The sequence below is a fragment of the Petaurus breviceps genome, unplaced genomic scaffold (genome assembly GCF_028583685.1).
Source record: "Petaurus breviceps papuanus isolate PSGF00001 unplaced genomic scaffold, PetGlider_PUasm1.0 90881, whole genome shotgun sequence".
Classification (NCBI taxonomy): domain Eukaryota; kingdom Metazoa; phylum Chordata; class Mammalia; order Diprotodontia; family Petauridae; genus Petaurus; species Petaurus breviceps.
The window spans coordinates 10607309-10626599 of record NW_027187369.1 but is presented as its reverse complement, the minus strand read 5'-3'; the positions used below and the strand labels follow the sequence as shown (position 1 = coordinate 10626599).

The 19291-nt window shown below is 39.4% G+C and overlaps 1 long non-coding RNA gene across 1 annotated transcript in view; it reads left to right on the top strand.

The window, feature by feature from the left end:
* Positions 1-6: 6 nt before the first annotated feature.
* The window catches only part of LOC138150682 (uncharacterized), a 37800-nt gene continuing 18515 nt past the window's right edge, over positions 7-19291 (top strand). The window contains exons 1-2 of the long non-coding RNA XR_011165627.1: positions 7-7800; positions 8161-19291. The exon at positions 8161-19291 is cut by the window's right edge and continues 18515 nt beyond it. This is a non-coding gene — a long non-coding RNA (uncharacterized lncRNA). The remainder of the gene's footprint in view (positions 7801-8160) is intronic.

Sequence of the window (19291 nt, the reverse complement as noted above, 5' to 3'; positions counted from 1 at the left end):
TCTAATTGGTTATGAATTTACTACACATGGAAGAAAACTATGGACTGGACTCTTGAGGGCCCCTGCTTTTGGTCCAGTGACCTGATGTCAAGAAGCAAGGGGTGAGAAAGTGAGGTAAAGGGAGAATCCCAGGTTCTATCTTCATGTTCAGAAGCAGGTCCTGGAGACTGGATGGGTCAGAGTCTGGGTCCTGGCTGTATCAGGAAGGATGAGGCTTGCTTGATTTACTCACCCTCCAAACAGCAGCCATGGCAGCTCTGCCTCAGGGCCAGCTCCAATGGGGAATCAATGATCTCCAAAAGGAATGAGGCCATGGACTCTGGAAGGTGTCCAGCTATGGTCCAATGACCAGGTATTAAGTAGTAGTGGAGAGGGACATAAATTTGACAGTGACTTGACATATTGTGGTACATGAATGAAGCCCATGCTTACTGTCATGTGAAGTCATTTGCTTAGGAATGATGGGAGGAAGTAGGGGAAGATTGATAGGAAGTTATGAAGAGAGATGGCCAGCAACAAAAAAATGGTACCCAATTCCTCAAAAAAAGTGAATGAAAAGTAGCAAAAAGAGCAAGTGAAGGGATTATAATGATGATAACTAAGGCTCTAGGTCCTACAGGCCAGTTGAGAAAATGTGCTTGCTTCATTGCTTTGCAGTGTGTGAGACTATGAGTGTGAAATATTGCATACAGATTCAAATTCAAATTCAAATGATGTGGCATTTGGTTTTTGAAGGAGTGCCTTTTCTGAATTTATTTTTCTGTTCTTTGTAATAAGAAATGGTTCTCTGGGCAGGGGATGACTAGGAAGGGTATATGTTTCATTGATGGTGATATTAGAAACAAAAGATCTCCATATTTTTTAGGGGGAAGACTGTATGGTGAAGAATCCAGAATGACCTTCAGAAAAATGGCAGGTCCCCAGGCCTGTTAGATAAAGGTAGAGGCCAAAGGCTAGTTGAGTATGTCTGAGCTGGGCCAGGTGTAGAGATGAGAGGCTTCCACCCTCTAAACATCAGCCAGGTCAGCTCTTCCCCTACACCATCTTCAAAAGTGAGTTAATGCAGAACTCGGAAAAGTGAGAGAAGGGGAAGGAAGGTTGCTATGGACTGCATAAGACCTCTATGTATGGTTTAAAAGGCTCATGACAAGAAGTGAAAGGAAAGTCCCAGGTTCTAGCTTGGTGGTCAGAAGGAGGGCCTAATTACAGCATGGAGTGGAATCTGGGCTCTGTCTAGTTGTAGAGGGGTGATGTGTTATTAAATAAATTACTCTGCAGTCTCAGACATGGTGGCTTTGACCCAGGACCAAGTTAATTTAGGACATAGTTATCTCCACAGGGGTGATGGGGCATGGACTCTGGAGAGACTCTCTCTTTTTCTTTTAAGTTCAGTGCCCTGATGTCAAGAAGCTGGGGAGGTATCAGGGTAAATGGAAAGACCTTGGTCATATCCTATTTATCAGAAATTGGGTCCAGGGACTAAATGGGTCAGATTCTGGGACCTGGCTGGATTTGGAGGGCTAAGGTTTGTCATTAATTTACTCACCCTCTAAACTAAAGTGTAGGCACTTCTATCCCAGGTTAGCTTCCCTGGTCATCATTTACCTACACCTAGAGGGGCCAAGGACTCTGGAAGAGGTCTCCTTCGGGTCCAGTGGCAGGTTGTCACGAAACTGCTGAGGGTGGGACATTGATTGGAGGAATCAATCACATGACGGTGGCAATAGATTCTAAGGGGAATTTAAAGGATATAGGGAGGAGGAATGGGAAGCTTCTTAGAAACTTTTGCAGAGGGAAGGAGAACTGGGAGAACAACGCATCCAGTGACTACCACAATGTCAATGAAACTCCCTTCAAAACGAAAGTGAGTACATTGTCATTGTAATTACAAAGGATTTTGTTCAAAGGACCGAGCTGAGAAAAGTAACCTCTCTCTTTTCTATGTAGATCTTGAAGTACTGGCAGTATATAATATTGCACATGCAAATTAACTCAATGAATTAGTTGATGATTATTTAGGTGAATTGTTTCCCCACTCCCTGTCTTTTCTAATTCTTTGTGTTAACAGATGGCTTACTTTGGAAATGAAAGTGATGTCAAAACAAGATCATAAAGATGACGCCATGGAGAGAAGCAGGGCTGAACAATGTAAAAAAAAGCAAGTTCTAGTACCTAGGCAGGTGGTGTTGAGAGCCTGGATGGGTCAGAGTCTGGGTCCTGGCTGCTTCTGGAAGGGTGAGGTTTGCTTGATTGACTCACCCTCCAAACATCAACCATGGCAGCTCTTCCCCAGAGCCAGTTGCAGCAAGAAATAGCCTATCTCATTCTGGGTTGGGAGAAGGAGTCTCTCTGGTCCTGGTCTGGTGTCCTGGATTCAAGTGGCAGGTCTGTTGGCAGGGTGGATAGCAGTGACCTGATCCTTGCCTGTGTGTCAGAGGGAGGGTCGAGAGACTGGATGGGTCTGAGTCTGTTGCCTGCTGAGTCATAGAGGGGTGAGGCTTGCTTATTGTACTCACCCTCTAAACATCAGCCAGGGCAGCTCTGCCCCAGGGCCAGCTCCAAATACTCATGAATCCACTACATGTGGGAGGGGACCACAGATTCTAGGGTCCCTACTTTTGGTCCTGTGGACAGATGTCAAGGGTGGGGCAATGAGGAAGAGAGGTCAAAGGGACAATCCCAGGTTCTATCTTCACGTTCAGAAGTAGGTCTTGGAGACTGGATGGGTCAGAGTCTGGATCCTGGATGTATTGGGAGGGGTGAGGCTTACTTGATTTACTCACCCTCCAAACACCAGCCAGGGTAGCTCCGCCTCAGGGCCAGCTCCAAATGATTACGAATTCTTTACACATGGTAAGAAGTCATTGGCCTCTGGAGGATTTCTATTTTTGGTTCAGAGGCCTGGTATCAAGAAGCAGGAGTTGAGGTAGCAGGAGAATCCTATATTCTAGCCTGATGATCAGAAGTAGGCCCCAAGAACTGGATGGGTCAGAGTCTGGGTCGTGGCTGTATTGGGAGGGGTGAGGCTTTTTGATTTACTCACCCTCCAAACATCAGCCAGGGCAGCTCTGCCTCAGGGCCAGTTCCAGTGGGGAATCAATGATCTTCAAAAGGGATGAGGCCATGGACTCTGGAGGGACTCTATTTGTAATCCAGTGGCCAGGTGTAAAGGAGTACCTGGGAGGGGCATTGACTTGGGAGTGTCTCAATAGATTATGGCATGTGAATGAAATGCATGACTTGACTTTTATAATATGAGAAAGGATGCTAGAGTGATGGAGGGTAGCATGGGAGGACTGAAACAAACTGATGAAAAGACATGCTCAGAAGAAGAGGACAAGGGTGTATATAGTGACTCCAAAAATGTCAATGGAAAGCAATAAAAAGGAAGGTGAAAAGAATGACTAGGTCCTGAGGAATATCTGTGACAATACCTATGGGTGAGGAATATGGTATAGAGAGTTAAGTATGGTTGGTGCGAAGTTGAAGTACCATTTCTGTATTTCTTTTCCTTATAATAGCTAGCATTTACATAGTGCTTTCATGTTTGCAAAGCACTCTACATTCTCTCTTATAAGGGACATTTCTATGATCAGGGAATGATGAAGAAGGATATATGTGGCAGTGATTGTGATACAGGGACATAAGGTTTCCACATCTATGAAAAAAGATTGTAATGTAAAGATATGGGATGAGCATCAGGAAAATGCCCATACCTTGGTCCTAATATCTTAGGCAAAAGGAAGGAGTAAAGACTGGTTGGGTATGTCTGGACAGGGTTACTTCTATAGATGTGAGGCTTTCTTGATTATTTCACCATCTTAATGCCAGTCAGGTCAGCTCTTCTCCTGGGCTTGCTCCAACAGTGAGGTAACAATCCACAGATCAGAGGGATGAGGGATGTTGAGGGGAGTATGGAGGGGGAGCAGGATTGCTATGGACTCGGAGGGCTTCTGTTTCTGGTCCGGCGAGCTCATGACAAGAAGTAGATAGTAAATACTCTCAGATTCTAGTCTGATCTAGAGATAGGGGCCAGATACAACCAGGATCAGAATTTGGGAGCTGTCTAGTTGCAGAGAAATGATATGTCATTTAATAAATCACCATGTAATCTTCAGGAACGACAACTTTGCCCCAGGGACAAGTGAATTTTGGACTAAATTATCTCCACAAGGGAGGGGAAACATGAGACTGTCTCTCAAGTCTACTGCACTGCTGTTAAGAAGCTGGGGAGGCATCAAGGTAATTGGAAAGAACTGGGTCCTATCTTAATCATCAGAAGTAGAATTCGGGGACTGAATGGTTCAGAGTCTGGGGCCTGATTGGATTGGGAAGGGTGAGGTTTGTTATACATTTACTCCCCCTCTAAACTTCAGTGTGGGCAACTCTCCCACAGGGTTAGCTCCCATGGCCAATTACCCACACCTGGAGTAGGGCAAGGACTCTGGAGGAGATTGGGTACAATGGCTAGTAGTCAAGAAATAGCTGAGAGTGGGGCATCAATTGCAGGAAGGCTTAAACAAATTATACTACCAAAATTAATTGAATGATGATGGCAATGGATTCCATCAGGGAGGAAGAATGGGAAGACTCTTAGGAGCTAATGCAGAGGGAAGGAAGGAGGACTAGGAAAACAAAACTAATCACTACCACAAAGTCAAGGGAAAGCTTCCCAAAGTAAAAAAAAAAAAGTGAATGCATTATCATTGTAGAAACCAAGGATTCTCCAGGAGAGGAGTTAAGAAAGATCACCTCTGTTCCTTCCATATAGATGTGGAGAGAATGTGCTGTTCTTCATGGGGTTTACAGAACTGCTTTTCATTCATTTACTTTTTTGATTCTAATACTAAGGGGTGGCTTACTATGGAGATGATGGGGATCTATATTTGGAAATGGAGGTGATGTAAAAACAAAGGCTATGATGAAAATTATAAAGATAAAGCAATGGAAAGAAGCATGTGTGGACAGTGCAGAAGAAGGGCAAATTCCAGGTCCTAGTCAAGTGCTTAGTGACAGCGATGATCTTGGATGGGTCAGAGTCTGGGTCCTGGCTGGATCTGGAAGGGTGAGGTTTGCTTGATTGACTCACCCTCCAGACATCAGCCATGGCACCTCTTCCCCAGAGCCAGTTTCAGTGTAGAACAATCCATCTTGTTTTGGATTTTTGGAGGGGGCAGGGAAAGTGGAGGGTCTTGGGTCCTGGTCCTGTGTCTTGGATTCAAGAGGCAGGTCTGTTAACTAGTGGATAACAATGCCTGTGTGTCAGAGGGAGAGTTGAGAGACTGGATGGGTTTGAGTCTGTTGCCTGCTGTGCTACAGAGGAGTGAGGCTTGCTTATTATACTCACCCTCCAAACATCAGCCAGGGCAGCTCTGCCCCAGGGCCAGCTCCAGAAAGTTATGAATCCGATACATGTAGGCAGACATGGATTCCGGAGAGTCCTTACTTTAAGTGACTGGCGGGTATTAAGAAGCAGAGGGTCAGGCATCAGAGTAAAGGGAATATATGGGGTTCTATCCTGGTGTTCAGAAGTAGGTCCTGGAGACTGGATGGGTCAGAGTCTGGGTCCTGGCTGTATCAGGAGGGGTGAGGCTTACTTGATTTACTCACCCTCCAAACATCAGCCATGGCAGCTCTGCCTCAGGGCCAGCTCCAAATAGCTAAGAATTCTCTACACATTGGGGTGAGAGGGAAGGCATCAACTTTAGTTGGTCTCTGTTTTTGGTCCTGCAACAAGATGTCACGGAATAGGGAGAGGAACATGGACTGGGGAATGCCTCAACATACTCTGGTAAGTGAATGATACCTATGATTCTTGCAGCATGAGAAAGGATTTTGGAAGGATGTAGGGAGGTATGGGAAGACTGAAATGAAGTGATCCAGAGGAAAACTCATCAGGAGAGGAAAAGAGTATATACAACAATTCAAAAAAAATATGAAGGGAAAAAAATGAATAGGTGAAATTGCATGTACAAAAAACAAAGAGCAAGGATTTTGGTCATGGAGGAGAGAGGAGAGAAAGGATGCCCTTGCCTACGTGGGAGTGGCAGTACTTTAGTCGTGGACTAATGCTGAAACACTCAGCCATAGCTTCTATGAAGATGACTTGGACAAAAGTGACTTTTTTTTTAGTCTTTGATATAAAGTCTGGCTCAGGAAGGGCAGAGCAGGGATCTATTTGAAAATGTATTTAATAGCAAAACAAAAGGTATTAGAAATATCTGGAAATCATGAAATAAAGAAGAAAGACAGGGTAAACAGGAAGTCTCTAGTCTTATGCTACTGTCCAACTGTGGATTCTTGAACTAAGCCGAGTTCAAAATTGGGTCGTTCTCGAGAGGTGAGCTCAAACCAGGGCAGACTTTCTCATGGGCCGTTTTCAATAGTGAATTCATTATATCCATATGGGTACTGTGGCCACAGGGATTTTGGATAATATTTAATTTTCGTGCATGAGGTTTCTCTGGAGAAGCAAGGCTGAGGCACATCGATTGACGTTGAGCTCAACCCATTACACTAAAGAATAAAAGCAAAGATTCTAGCAATATCAGAAAATATAATTGGAAAAATGGAGTGTAGCAAAGGAAGACTGAAACAAACTGATTCAGAGAGATTCTGAGCAAAAGAGAAAAAGTTTGTATAAAGTGACTCCAAAAATGTTAAGAGAAAAAACTAATAGGTATAAGGAAATGCAATATAACTATAATGAGCAAGGATCTTATCCTGAAGGAGAGCCGAGAGAATTCACCTCCTTTGGCTTGGTTGGTTATAAAATAGAGAGACATTGGTTGTACAATATTGCCTAAATGATCAGACAAAGTATAGGTGAGGGTGCATTTAAAGTGTTTTTCTTTTCATTTCTAGTTTCATTCTTTGATATAAAAATTGGCTCCCTAGTTATGGGTCATAGTGGTAAATGAAGGTGATGTCAAAGCAAAGGATATTACAAGTATTTCTGAAATTTTGGTATAAAGAAATAATGTAATTAGTGGGTAAAATGCAGCTTCTTTGGTGGTCTATAGAGCTCTGGGACATTGGGTGCAAAATAATTCTGAAATTTCTAATCACTACTTATGTTTCAGTGAGTTACTTGAACTGTATATAATATATTTCTTATATTTTGACACAAAGTCCAAGTCTCTGACTACTGGAAAAATGGGGAGGGGATATGTTATATGTGTGTGTGTAGAAATGAAAATGATATTCAAAGAAAATATGTTAGAAATATTTGGATATTATGATATAAAGTAACAGGTTCATCTGTAGGGAAAATGACATGTCTCTTGTCCTCAACTGTTAACCAAGTGTAAGTGCTAGGAGACAACTTTATCAGCGTTTAGCTTGTTCTGGAGAAATGAAACTACTTTTACTCTTCCCAGGCACAGCCCTGCCTCAAGGCTTTTTGAAATGAGGAATTCATTATCTCCATACATGAGCTCTGCTCAAAGGGTTTTGTCCTCAGCCCTGCACTGAAGAAAGAGGGTTAGAAGCACTTGGATTTTAATCTGATGATATGTGAATGAATTCCATGTCTTCTGCTTCATTCTATGGTACCTGAATGAAACACATTACTTCTGCAAAATAAGAAAAAAATGCTTTGAAGCAAAGAGAAACTGAAACCAACTGATGAAGAGGGATACTAACTAAGAAAGAAAAACACCATATAAAATGACTTCAAATATAATAAGGGAGAACAGTAAAAGGTGAAATGAAATGACATGACCATTATCATAAGCAGTGATATTTTCCAAAAGGAGAATTGAGAGAAGAAATGTGATTGCTTGGGTTGCGTATGGACTGGTGAGACATTTGTTGTCAAATATTGCCTAAATGCTAAAACAAAGCTTTGGTAGAAGTGTATAGGATTGAAGTATCCTTCTTGCATTTGTAGTTTCATTCTTTGATAGAAAAGTTAAGTCTCTGGGAACGTAATGGTAAAATATATGTTTATAAGTTAAGAAATTGTCAAAAGAATGGATATAAGTATTGTTGACATTTTTATCTAATGAAACAGGGCATCACGGGATAAAATGTCCCTGCTTCGGTTATCTATATAGCTCTGGTACGCTGGGTGTGGAATAGTTCTGAGATTGTCAAAGTTATGTGTAGTTAACTTTTTTAAAAGAGAATTTAATTTCTTTTTTGTTTCTTTGTTTCAAGGTCTGCTGCCCAAGTTAGTGAATGAAGAGTAGGTATGTATCTATATCTATATATGTGTGTGTGTGTGTGTAAATGTAGGTGATACCAAAAGAAATGATGTTAGATATATTTTTTTTTACATTCTAGTGTAAAGAAATGGTAAATTACATTAATGGGTAAATTGCTGGTGATTTTGTTGTCTATGTAGCTTTGAGTCAGTGGGTGTGGAATATTTTGAAAACTGTCAGTTGTATCTTATGTTCAATTGATTTTTTGAAGTACATTTCATACAATTCCTTTTTCATCTTTTGATGCAAGTTCTACCTCTGTAGCTGATGAAAGAATGTGTAGTGATACAATTGGAAATGAAGGAGATATCCTTACAAAATGTTAGAAATGTCTAGAAATTTGTCAACATTGTCAAAATGCTCAAAGGATGTTAGAAGCATTTTGACATTCCAATGAAAACAAATAAAGTAATCATTGGGGAAAATGGCCCTGCTTTGGCTATCTAGGACACTTGGTATGGAAATTTCTGGAAATGTCATGTATGTAGCTTATTTTATTTGGAAATGCATTTAGTACATTTATTTTTTTCATTTTTTTTGATAAAACATCTGCCTCTCTGACTAGTAAAAGGATGAGTAAGGATATATTTGGAAATGAAGGTAATATCCAAACAAAATATATTAGAAATGTATTGACATTATCAAAGAACAAGTTCATCAGCAGGGAAAATTACATGTCCCAAGTCCTCAGCTGTCGGCTCTGTCCTAGAGAAGCCTCACTTCTCCCAAATAAGCTAATCTCTGATGAACTTCTCTTTCCAACTTTAGATGGGGCAGCCCAGCCTCGGGGACATTTCTAATGGGGAACTCAGTATCTCTAAATAAGGGCTGTGGACATGCAAATTTTAGAGTGTCTCTAAGTATTGTCCTTAGACCTGCATTGGAGAAAGAGGGAGCACTGGAATTTGAAGAACCTCATCATTTAATGGTGTGTTAATGAATCCCATGTCTTCTATAACATAAGGAAGGATACTTGGAGGGATGGAGTGAGGCATGAGAAGACTGAAACCAACTAATGCAGAAGGATGGTCATCAAGAGTGAAAAACATTGTATAAAGGGATTTGGAAAATATTTTTTAAAAACACTAATAGATAAAACAAAATGCTGTTTGATTTAACGAACAAGAAATTTTTCCTGGAGTAGAAATGAGAGAAGGAATGTAACTGCTTTGGTTGGTTATAGAGTTGTAGGATATTGGTTGTGAAATATTTCCTAATAGTTCTGACAAAGTTTAGGTGAGGGTGTATAAGGCTGAAGTGTCTTTCTTGAATTTGAAATTTCATCTATTAATAGGAAACTTGTCTTCCAGGGAAGGAGGTCATATTTGTGAATGAAGGTGATGTCAAAAGAATGTTTATGATCAGTAGTGTTGATATTTTGTTATAAACAGAGCATCAGTGGGTAAAATAATCCCATGTTGGTTACATATAGAGGTCAGGAATTCTGTATGTAAAATACTCAGAAACTGTCAGTCACTCCTGACTGTAGGTGAAAAGTTTGTTAAACAGTTTTCATTCTTGTTTCTTTCAGTCAAGTTCTGGCTCTCTGGTAAGTGAAGAATGAGGAGGGACATATTTTTAATGAAAGTGATGCTGAAAGAATATTATAAGTATTTTTGATATTCTGATAAAAGGTAAAGGTCATCAGTAGGTAAAATGACCTGGATTTGTTTGTCTATAAACCTCTAGGACATTGGGTGTTGAATTTTTCTGAAATTCTCAATCACAGTTCATGTTAATTGATATTTTTCAGGGGTATTCAATATATTTTTTCATTATGCTATATGAAGTCTGCTACTAAGCTAATGAAAGAAGAGAAGTCAGATTTTGAAAATGTAGAGGATATCTAAAGGATATATGTTAGAAATGTATTGACATTATAATATCAAGGACAAGGTTCATCGGGATGGAAAAAAGAAACGTACATAGTTATCAGCTCTTGGCCAAGTATAAATGCTAGGAAACAAATTGGTTAGAGTTTAGCTGTCTATAAAGAAGTGAGGTCACATCAATTGAATCCTCCTCCCTGATCCAGCGAGAGCAGCTCTACATGAAAGCCATTTACCATGGGAATTCATGATATCCATATATGGACTGTGCTCACATGAGCTTGAGGTTATGCCTAAGGTTCATCCTTGGGCCTGTATTGGAAAAAGAGAATTAGAAACACTTGGATTTGAAGGAATCTCATCATCTGATGGATTGGGAAGGGACCCATGACTTCTGCAATATAAGAAAGATTGCTTGGCAGGATGGAGAGAAGAATGGGAAGACTGACTAGGCAATGCAGAGGAATGCTGAACAAGAGAAAAAAGCATTGTATAACGTGATTTCAAACCTATGAATGGAAAATAGTGATAGGTGAAATAAAATGCAATCCAATTATAATGAGCAAGATGTTTTCCTGGAAGAGAATTGAGAGAAGCAATACAATGACTTGTGTTGATTGTACCACTCTGGAATATTGGTTGTGAAATATTGCTTAAAGCCTGAGACAAAGCTTCAGTGTGGTTGCATTTCACTCATGTGTCTTTCTTTCTTTCATTTGTTGATTCATTCTTTAATAGGAATGTAGGCTTCCTGGGGACAAGATGGTGAAGGATATGTGTGTAAATGAAGATGAAGTCAAAAGAATGGATGTGAGAAGTAATGTTGACCTCCTGTTGTAATGAAAGAAGGTCATTAGTGGGCAAAATGCCCTAGCAGGTTGTCTATAGAGCTCTGGGACACTGGGTGTGGAATCTGTCTGAAATTGTCCATCACACTGATGTGTAGATGATTTTTTGGAAGTGAGTTTACTGCATTTCTTTTTTCTTTCTTTGATACGAGTTCTGGTCCCATGGTTAGTGAAAGATGGAATTGGATATGTTTGTATCAGAAGATGATGCTGAAACAAAGGATATTAGTAAAATTTTGGCATTCTAGAATAAACAAATTAGGTCATGGTTTGGAAAAAATGGCTGTGATTTGTCTATAGAGCTCTGAGACACTGGGTGTGGAATCTTTCTGAAAGTGTAAATCACAGCTCATGTTAGTTGAATTTGTTGAAGTGTAATCAATGCATTTCTTTTTTCACTCTGGGATATAAGGTCTGTTCTCTGGTTAGTGAAAGGAAGAGTAGTATTACTTTGGAAGAATAAGATGATATTAAAATAATAGATGTTAGAATTATGTTGACATTACATTATCAGGAAAGAGGTCTATTGGTATGGAAAATAACATGTCCTTAGTCCTCAGCTCTTTGCCATGTGGGAGTGCTAGAAAACAATTTGGTCAGAGTGTATTTGCTTTTCAAGATAGGAAGTTACGTTCATGAACTCCTCTTCCCAGTCCCAGTCAGGGTAGCCCTATCTCAGGGCCATTTCAGGAGGAATTCATGACCTCTGTTTGTGGATCTGGTCAAAGGTACTTGGGAGTATGCCCAAGTTTTGTCCTTATTGGGTCTACTTTAAAGAAAGAGGGTTGGAAGCACCTTAGATTTGAAGACATCTGATGGTATGAGAAGGAATCTCACGACTCCTGTAGGAACAGAATGGTTGGTAGGACAGAGAGAAGCATGGGAAAACTAAAACAACAGTGGGATGCTCAAGAATAGAGGAAAACATTGTAGAGGGTGACTTTAAACATATTGAGGGGAAGTAAAAATAGCTGAAATGAAATGCAGTTCATTTATGAGTGAGGATCCTTTCCTGGAGGAGAATTAAGAGAAGTAAAGCAATTATTTTGGTTGGATGCACCTCTGTGAAACATTGGTTGTGACATAATGCCTAAACCCCAAACACAGAGTTTTGATGAGGATGACTTTGGTGGACATGTATTACTTGCATTTTTTCATTGTTTTTTTTTTACTTTCATTGTTTGATTTTTTTTTAAAGTTGGTTACCTGGTAACAGTGTCATGAAGGAAATGTTTGTAAATGCAGGGGATGTAAAAATGCCAAGTAGAAGACTTTTTGTGTAAGGAAACAGAGCTAACCAGTGGGTAAATTGCCAATGCTTTGGTTGTCCATAAAGATCTGGAACACTGAAAACGGAATTTCAGATAGGACTTTTGCTTATGGTGATTTTCTTCAATTGTGTTTACTGCATTTCTTCTTTGCTTGATGTCAGGTCTGGCTTTTTGGCTAGTAAAAGGATGTGAAGATATGTATCTAGAAATGAAGATGTTATCCGGGAAAAATATGTTAGGCATGTTTGGACGTTATGATATTAAGCAACAAGGTAATCTGTAGGGGAAATGACATGTACCATGTCCTCAACTGTTGGGCAACTGTGTGTCCTATAAACTGCCTTGGTCATTATGGCTTGTTTTGGAGAGGTGAGCCTCCTTTCATAAATTCTCTTCCCAAAGCCAGAGTGGCTTTGACTCAGGGCCATTTTCAGAGGGGGATTCATGATCTCCATATATGGGCTGTGGTCACATGGGCTTAAGGTTATACCTAAGGTTTATCCTTGGACCTGTACTGGAAAAAGAGGATTAGAAACACTTGGATTTGAAGGAATCTCATCATCTGATGGATTGGGAAGGGATCCATGACTTCTGCAATTGGTTGGCAGGATGGAGAGAGGAATGGGAAGACTGAAACTAGGCAATGCAGAGGAATGCTGAACAAGAGAAAAAAGCATTGTATAAAGTGATTTCAAACCTATGAATGGAAAATAGTGATAGGTGAAATAAAATGCAATCCAATTATAATGAGCAAGATGTTTTCCTGGAAGAGAATTGAGAGAAGCAATACAATGACTTGTGTTGATTGTACCACTCTGGAATATTGGTTGTGAAATATTGCTTAAAGCCTGAGACAAAGCTTCAGTGTGGTTGCATTTCACTCATGTGTCTTTCTTTCTTTCATTTGTTGATTCATTCTTTAATAGGAATGTAGGCTTCCTGGGGACAAGATGGTGAAGGATATGTGTGTAAATGAAGATGAAGTCAAAAGAATGGATGTGAGAAGTAATGTTGACCTCCTGTTATAATGAAAGAAGGTCATTAGTGAGCAAAATGCCCTAGCAGGTTGTCTATAGAGCTCTGGGATGCTGGGTGTGGAATCTGTCTGAAATTGTCAATCACAGCTCATGTTAATTGAATTTGTTGAAGTATATCCAATGCATTTCTTTTTTCATTCTGTGAAATATGGTCTGCTCTCTGGCTAGTTAAAGAAAGATTATTATTTTTGAAAATGTAACTACTAAATATTTTAAATATTTACTACTAAATAAACTAAATATTTTAGAATTATGTTGCCAATATTATATCAAGAATGAGGCACATTTTTATGGAATATGATATGTTGATAGTCTTCAGATCTTTGCCATGTGTGAGTGAACATAATTTGGTCAGAATTTAGTTGGTTCTCAAGAAATGAGGTTACTTTCATGAACTCTTCTTCTTAGCTCTAGCCAGTAAGGCTTGCCACAAGACTCTTGGCAAGGAAATGTTTCAAAACAAAAGTGATATCAACTCAAGGAATGTTAGACATATTATTGACATTATAGTACAACAAAGCAAATTTATTCTGTGGCTAAAATGTCAATGCTTTTGTTATCTATACAGCTCTAGGACTTTGAGGATTGAATTTTTAAAATATTTTTCAATGTCTTATGTATAGGTGATTTTTAACATTTTTGGAGGGTAATTCCTTAGAGTGTGGTATGGAATTGTACAATAAAAATGTCAGTCCCAGATTATACATGCCTGAGTTTTTGAAACAATATTTCATGAAATTCTATTTCATTATTAGATACTGTATGTGACTCTGGCTAGGCAAAGATGATTTGAGATGTTTGAAAATGAGGAAATAGGAAGTCAAGAAAGCGTCATCTGTAGGTAAAATGAAATGTAGATAGTGATAATCTGGCTTGCATTCTGGTGTTAAGAAATGATGTCATTAGTGGACAAAATGTTGCAAATTTTTTTGCTATTCGGGTCTTGGAAAAGGGGCATGGAATATGAAGAAGCCTGGCAGTGTCCCCTTACATGTAAAATGATCTTCCTGAAAAGCATTCAGTGAAATGCTTCTTCATTTTTTATATCATGTCTGGCCGTCTGGAGAGGCGAAAATGAAAGAAGGATTTGAAAATGAAGACCAAATTAAAATAAAGTGAGTGAGATGTGTGGAGGAAAAAGGGAAATCACGAATGGGTCATCTGTATGGAAAATGAAATGGCCCCAGTGGGCAGCTCTTGGTCAATTGGGTTTGCTCAAAATAATTTGTTCCAAATGTTGGGAGTAAGGGAAAACTGAGATTCATTGCAATACTTCTTCTTCCTAGGTCTGGCCAGGAATGCCTGGCCTTAAAATATAGGTAAAGGATAATCTTTTACCTCTATATAGGCTTGTGGACACTGGCATGTGGTTGTGTGTCTAAGATTTTGCCTCAACCCAGGCTAAGAAAGGAGGGAGGCAGTTCTCAGATTGAAGAGATCTTCATCATCCTAAGATGTGTTATTCAACCCATTGCTCCCCTAGTATAAAAAAACATGCTTTCAGGGAGGAAGAGAGGCCTGGGAAGACTGAACTTACTTTACAGATTGCCTAAATTTGTTTTGGAAAAGAATTTCGGGGAGCACTAGGATTTGCAGTGACTCCTGAATGAGGGGTATGGAATTTCAACCAATAACAAATGAAATATCAGATGAGATAGTGAGAAGGATGGAGAGAAATAGAGGGACACAAATCAATTCATATGAAGCAATGTTTCCAACAAAAGAGGCCAATATTTTTGAAATTAAAACATCATCAATAAAATAAAAAATGAACAAGTACAATTTAATGAAGTAAACTGAGACTGTGCCAGGATGCTATCCAAAAAGTGTGAATGCCCCTCTTTTGCTAGGTTTTAGAGTTCTCAAAAGTTGCACAAAGTTCTACTAAAGGTATGAGCAGAGTGAGGTTGTATCCATGCTTTTGGGGGCACAGGGAAGAGGGCATTTGCATTTCACTTTGATCCAAATTTGGGGTTCAGATTATGGGATATCCAAGGATATGTTTGGAATCAAATATCTTTTCAAATTACAGGATATTGAAGTTTGACTGACATTCTCCATAAAGGAAGAGGGTTCTTTAATAGATCGAATACCCCAGGTTTCCTTGTCTTTCCGTCTGTGGGACAGAGCTTCTGTAGGGAGAATGAAAAAGTCAATCCCAGGTGACATGTAGCTGATTTTTCTGGAACAGTCTTTCTGGAAATTCAGCTTCATTCCTGCATTTCATATCTGGCTTTTTGCATAGGTAAACATGAATGAAGATATTTGCCAAGGAAGGCTAAATTAAAATTCAATAAGTGAGAAATATGGGGGAACTTGGAAATCAAAAATGAATCATGTATAGTTCAAAGGAAATGTCATCTGGGTGGAGCTTCTGGCCAGTTTTTTTTTTTTTTGCTAGATTTTGTTCTGGATGAAGGTTGTTGTAGAGAGCTGTGAATCATTCCCTGATTTCCTCTTCCCCCTTCCAGTCAAGTCTCCCTGGCCTCTGTGATATGGGACGGGAACACCGGGAGGTGGTGGAATGACTGTGATTTTGCATGAAGGCAGGATAGCAGTCAAGGGTGGAAACTCTTGCATTTGAGAGTGGTTTAGTATTTTATGGTACAGCATCAAACGTATTCGTTCTATACAAGAGGGTGTGCTACGCAGGATGGAGAGAGGCCTTGGAGGACTGGGATCAACTTAGAGATTTGTTGAACCCATGTTGGAAAAGAGAGTGTTGGAAGGATTGGAGGGGAGGGTGACTCTGGATATGCTGGTATGTCAAGGCAACCATTAAGTAATGAGGTATCAGAATGAATACTGAGGAGGAGGAGGAAGAAAGAAATGAGAAGAATAAAATAAATTGATATAAAAGAACAATAAGAAATTGAGGAAAAGGTGGTCTAAACTCAAATGAAAATTGAATTTTCAAAAAAGAAGGGAAACTTAATATAAAATGGTGCTGAGTATGTTTGCTATCCTTGGGGAGAGTTTAGGAAAGGAATGTACATACTTTACTACATTCTGAAGTGTTGTTTCTTTGGTTGTTGAATCCAAATGAAACCATCAATTAACATTGTGGTGAAGGACAGAAAGGCTGATGGCTTCTTTTTCTTTTCTTTCTTTTTTCTTCCTTTCTTTTTTGTCTTTCTTATTTCTATTTTCTTCCTTTCTTCATGCCTAGGAAGTGTCATTTTGATAGTACGTTTCAGTCTAAGATTAGAAGATGGCAACAGATATGTAGAGAATTGAATTTCATCTCAAATTAATGGATATTAAAAGTCTGTTTCACATTCTAGTTTTAAATAAGGGTTTTATGAGTGAACACAAGGACACTTTTCTTGTTGGCTATTCAGGTCTGGGACATTGCAGAGGGAACATGAATAAAATGACAATGTCACCTTACGTGTAACTGTTTTTCCTTAAAAGCCTTTCATGAAATGCTGTTTCCTTTAGATATCATGTCTGGCTCTCTAGATGGTGAAAATGAAGGAGATTGTTTACAGTCTGGTCAAATTAAGATAAAATTTGTGAGAAACATGAAGGAAAAAGGAAAGCTAGAAGGTGCCGCCTATGGGGAAAATGAAATGTCCCCTGTGGGCAGCCCTTTGGCCAACTGTGGTATGCTTTGTTCCCCAAGTTGGGAATAATGGAGATTTGAGATTTGTTACATGAATTCCTCTTCCCAGTTCTTGCCTGGACTGCCTGGCCTCCCAACACTCTCTAAAGGAGAATCTTTGTTCTCCATATATTGGTTGTGGATACTGTTATGTGACAGTGTGCATAATATTTTGCCTGGGCCCAGAAGAGCCACAAAGGCAGGAAGCACTTGGATTTGAGAGTGCCTGATCTTCCTATGCTACAATATTAAACCCATCACTTCTCTGGGGTGAGAGAGGATGCCTTAAAGAATGGAGACCTGGGAAGACAATCAACTTAGAGAATGCTTGAACCCATGTTGGAAAAATGTGTGCTGGAAGATGTTGGTTTGGAGGGTGCCTCCCCAAATATGTTTTGTCATGGCAACCATTAAAGGGAAGAAGTATCAGAAAACATACTGAGCAGGAGAAGGAAGAGAAAAATTAGAAGACTGAAATAAATTCATATAAAAATTACAAAGAAAAACAGGAAAAGGTTGTTATCAAATTAAGAAAAAAATCATATTTTTTTGTCTTTTTTTTTGGAGGGCAATTGGGGTTAAGCAACTTGCCCAAGGTTACACGGCTAATTTTTTGTGTGTGGGTGTTAAGTGTGTAAGGCTGGAACCGAACTCAGGTCCTCCTGACTTCTGGGCCGGTGCTTTACTCACTGCGCCACCTAGCCGCCCCCCAAAATTCATATTTTTAAATGAGGAAGGGAGCTTTAAAGTCAGAAAATTAGGCAGAGTAAGTTTGTTATCATGTGGGTGTTTTGAAGGAAGATACGTGCTTTCATGCTTATAAAGTGAGAATTCTTTGATTGTGGGATCATGAGCAAACCATCAGCTCAAACTCTAAGGACAGCAACATAGTCTGATGGCATTTTCTAAGTATTTTATTTAGTCACTTATATCTTTGGTTGTTTGATGGTTTTTTGCTTATGAAGTTTCATTTTGATTTCACATTTTGGTCTTAGATTATAAGATGGCAAAGACTATGTTTGGAATTGAATTTGCTTTCAAATGGATGGATAGTGATCATCTGACTTGCATTCTAGTGTTAAGAAATGGCATCATTAGTGGACAAAATGCAAATTTTTTGGCTCTTCAAGTCTTGGAAATGGTATGAAGGAACCTGGCAGTGTCCCCTCACATGTAACTGATCTTCCCTTAAAGCATTTTATGAAATGTTTCTTCATTTTTGATATCATGTGTGGCTTTATGAATAAGCAAAAATGAAGGAAGGATTTTAAAACGAATGCCAAATTAAAATAAAGTGAATTAGATGTGTGGAGGAAAAAGGGAAATCATGAATGGGTCATCTGAGGGGAAAATGAAATGACCCAAGTGGGCAGCTCTTGGCCAGTTGGGTTTGCTCCAAAGAATTTGGTCCTAATGGGGGGTGAAATAGAGAACTAAGATTCACTTCAACACTTCTTTTTCCCAGGTCTTGCCAGGGTTGCCTGGCCTGAACTCTAGGTGATGGAAACTATTCTACCTCCATATACTGTTTCTGGACACTTGCACGTGGTAGTGTGCTTAAGATTTTCCCAGAGCCCAGGGCTAGAAAGGAGGCAGGTGGCTCTCAGATGTTAGAGCCTCTCTAATCCTAACATGTGTTATTAAGCACATCACCTTTCTAGTATAAAGAGGATGCTTTCAGTGATGATGAGAAACCTTGGGAGATTGAAATTATCTAAATTGAAATTGCCTAAATATGTTTTGGAAAAGAATTTCGGGGAGCACTAGGATTTGCAGTGACTCCTGAATGAGGGGTATGGAATTTCAACCAATAACAAATGAAATATCAGATGAGATAGTGAGAAGGATGGAGAGAAATAGAGGGACACAAATCAATTCATATGATGCAATGTTTCCAACAAACGAGGCCAATATTTTTGAAATTAATACATCAATAAAATAAAAATGAACAGGTGCAATTTAATGCTATAAACTAAGGCTGTGCCAGGATGTTATCTAAGAAGTGTGAAGGCAGATGGAATTCTGCTGTTTGCTAGAGTCCTAGGGTACCAGTGGCTTAAAAGTTGCACAAAGTTCTACTAAAGGTATGAGCAGAGTGGAGTTGTATCTATGCTTTTGGGGGCATGGGGAAGAGGGCATTTGCATTTCACTTTGATCCAAATTTGGGGTTCAGATTACAGGATATCCAAGGATATATTTGGAATCAAATCTTTTTAGATTACCGGATATTGAAAGTTTGGCTAACACTCTCTATAAAGGAAGGGGTTTCTTTAGTAGATAGGATGTCCCAGGTCTCCTTGTTTATTCAGCTGCAGGACAGGGCTTCTGAAGGGAGAATGAAAATATCAGTCCCAGGTGATATTAGCTGATTTTTCCAGAACAGTCTTTCTGGAAATTCTGCTTCATTTCTGAATTCCATATCTTGCTTTTTTTGCATAGGTAAAGATGGATGAAGCTATTTGTCAATGAGGGCTAAACAAAAATTCAGTAAGTGA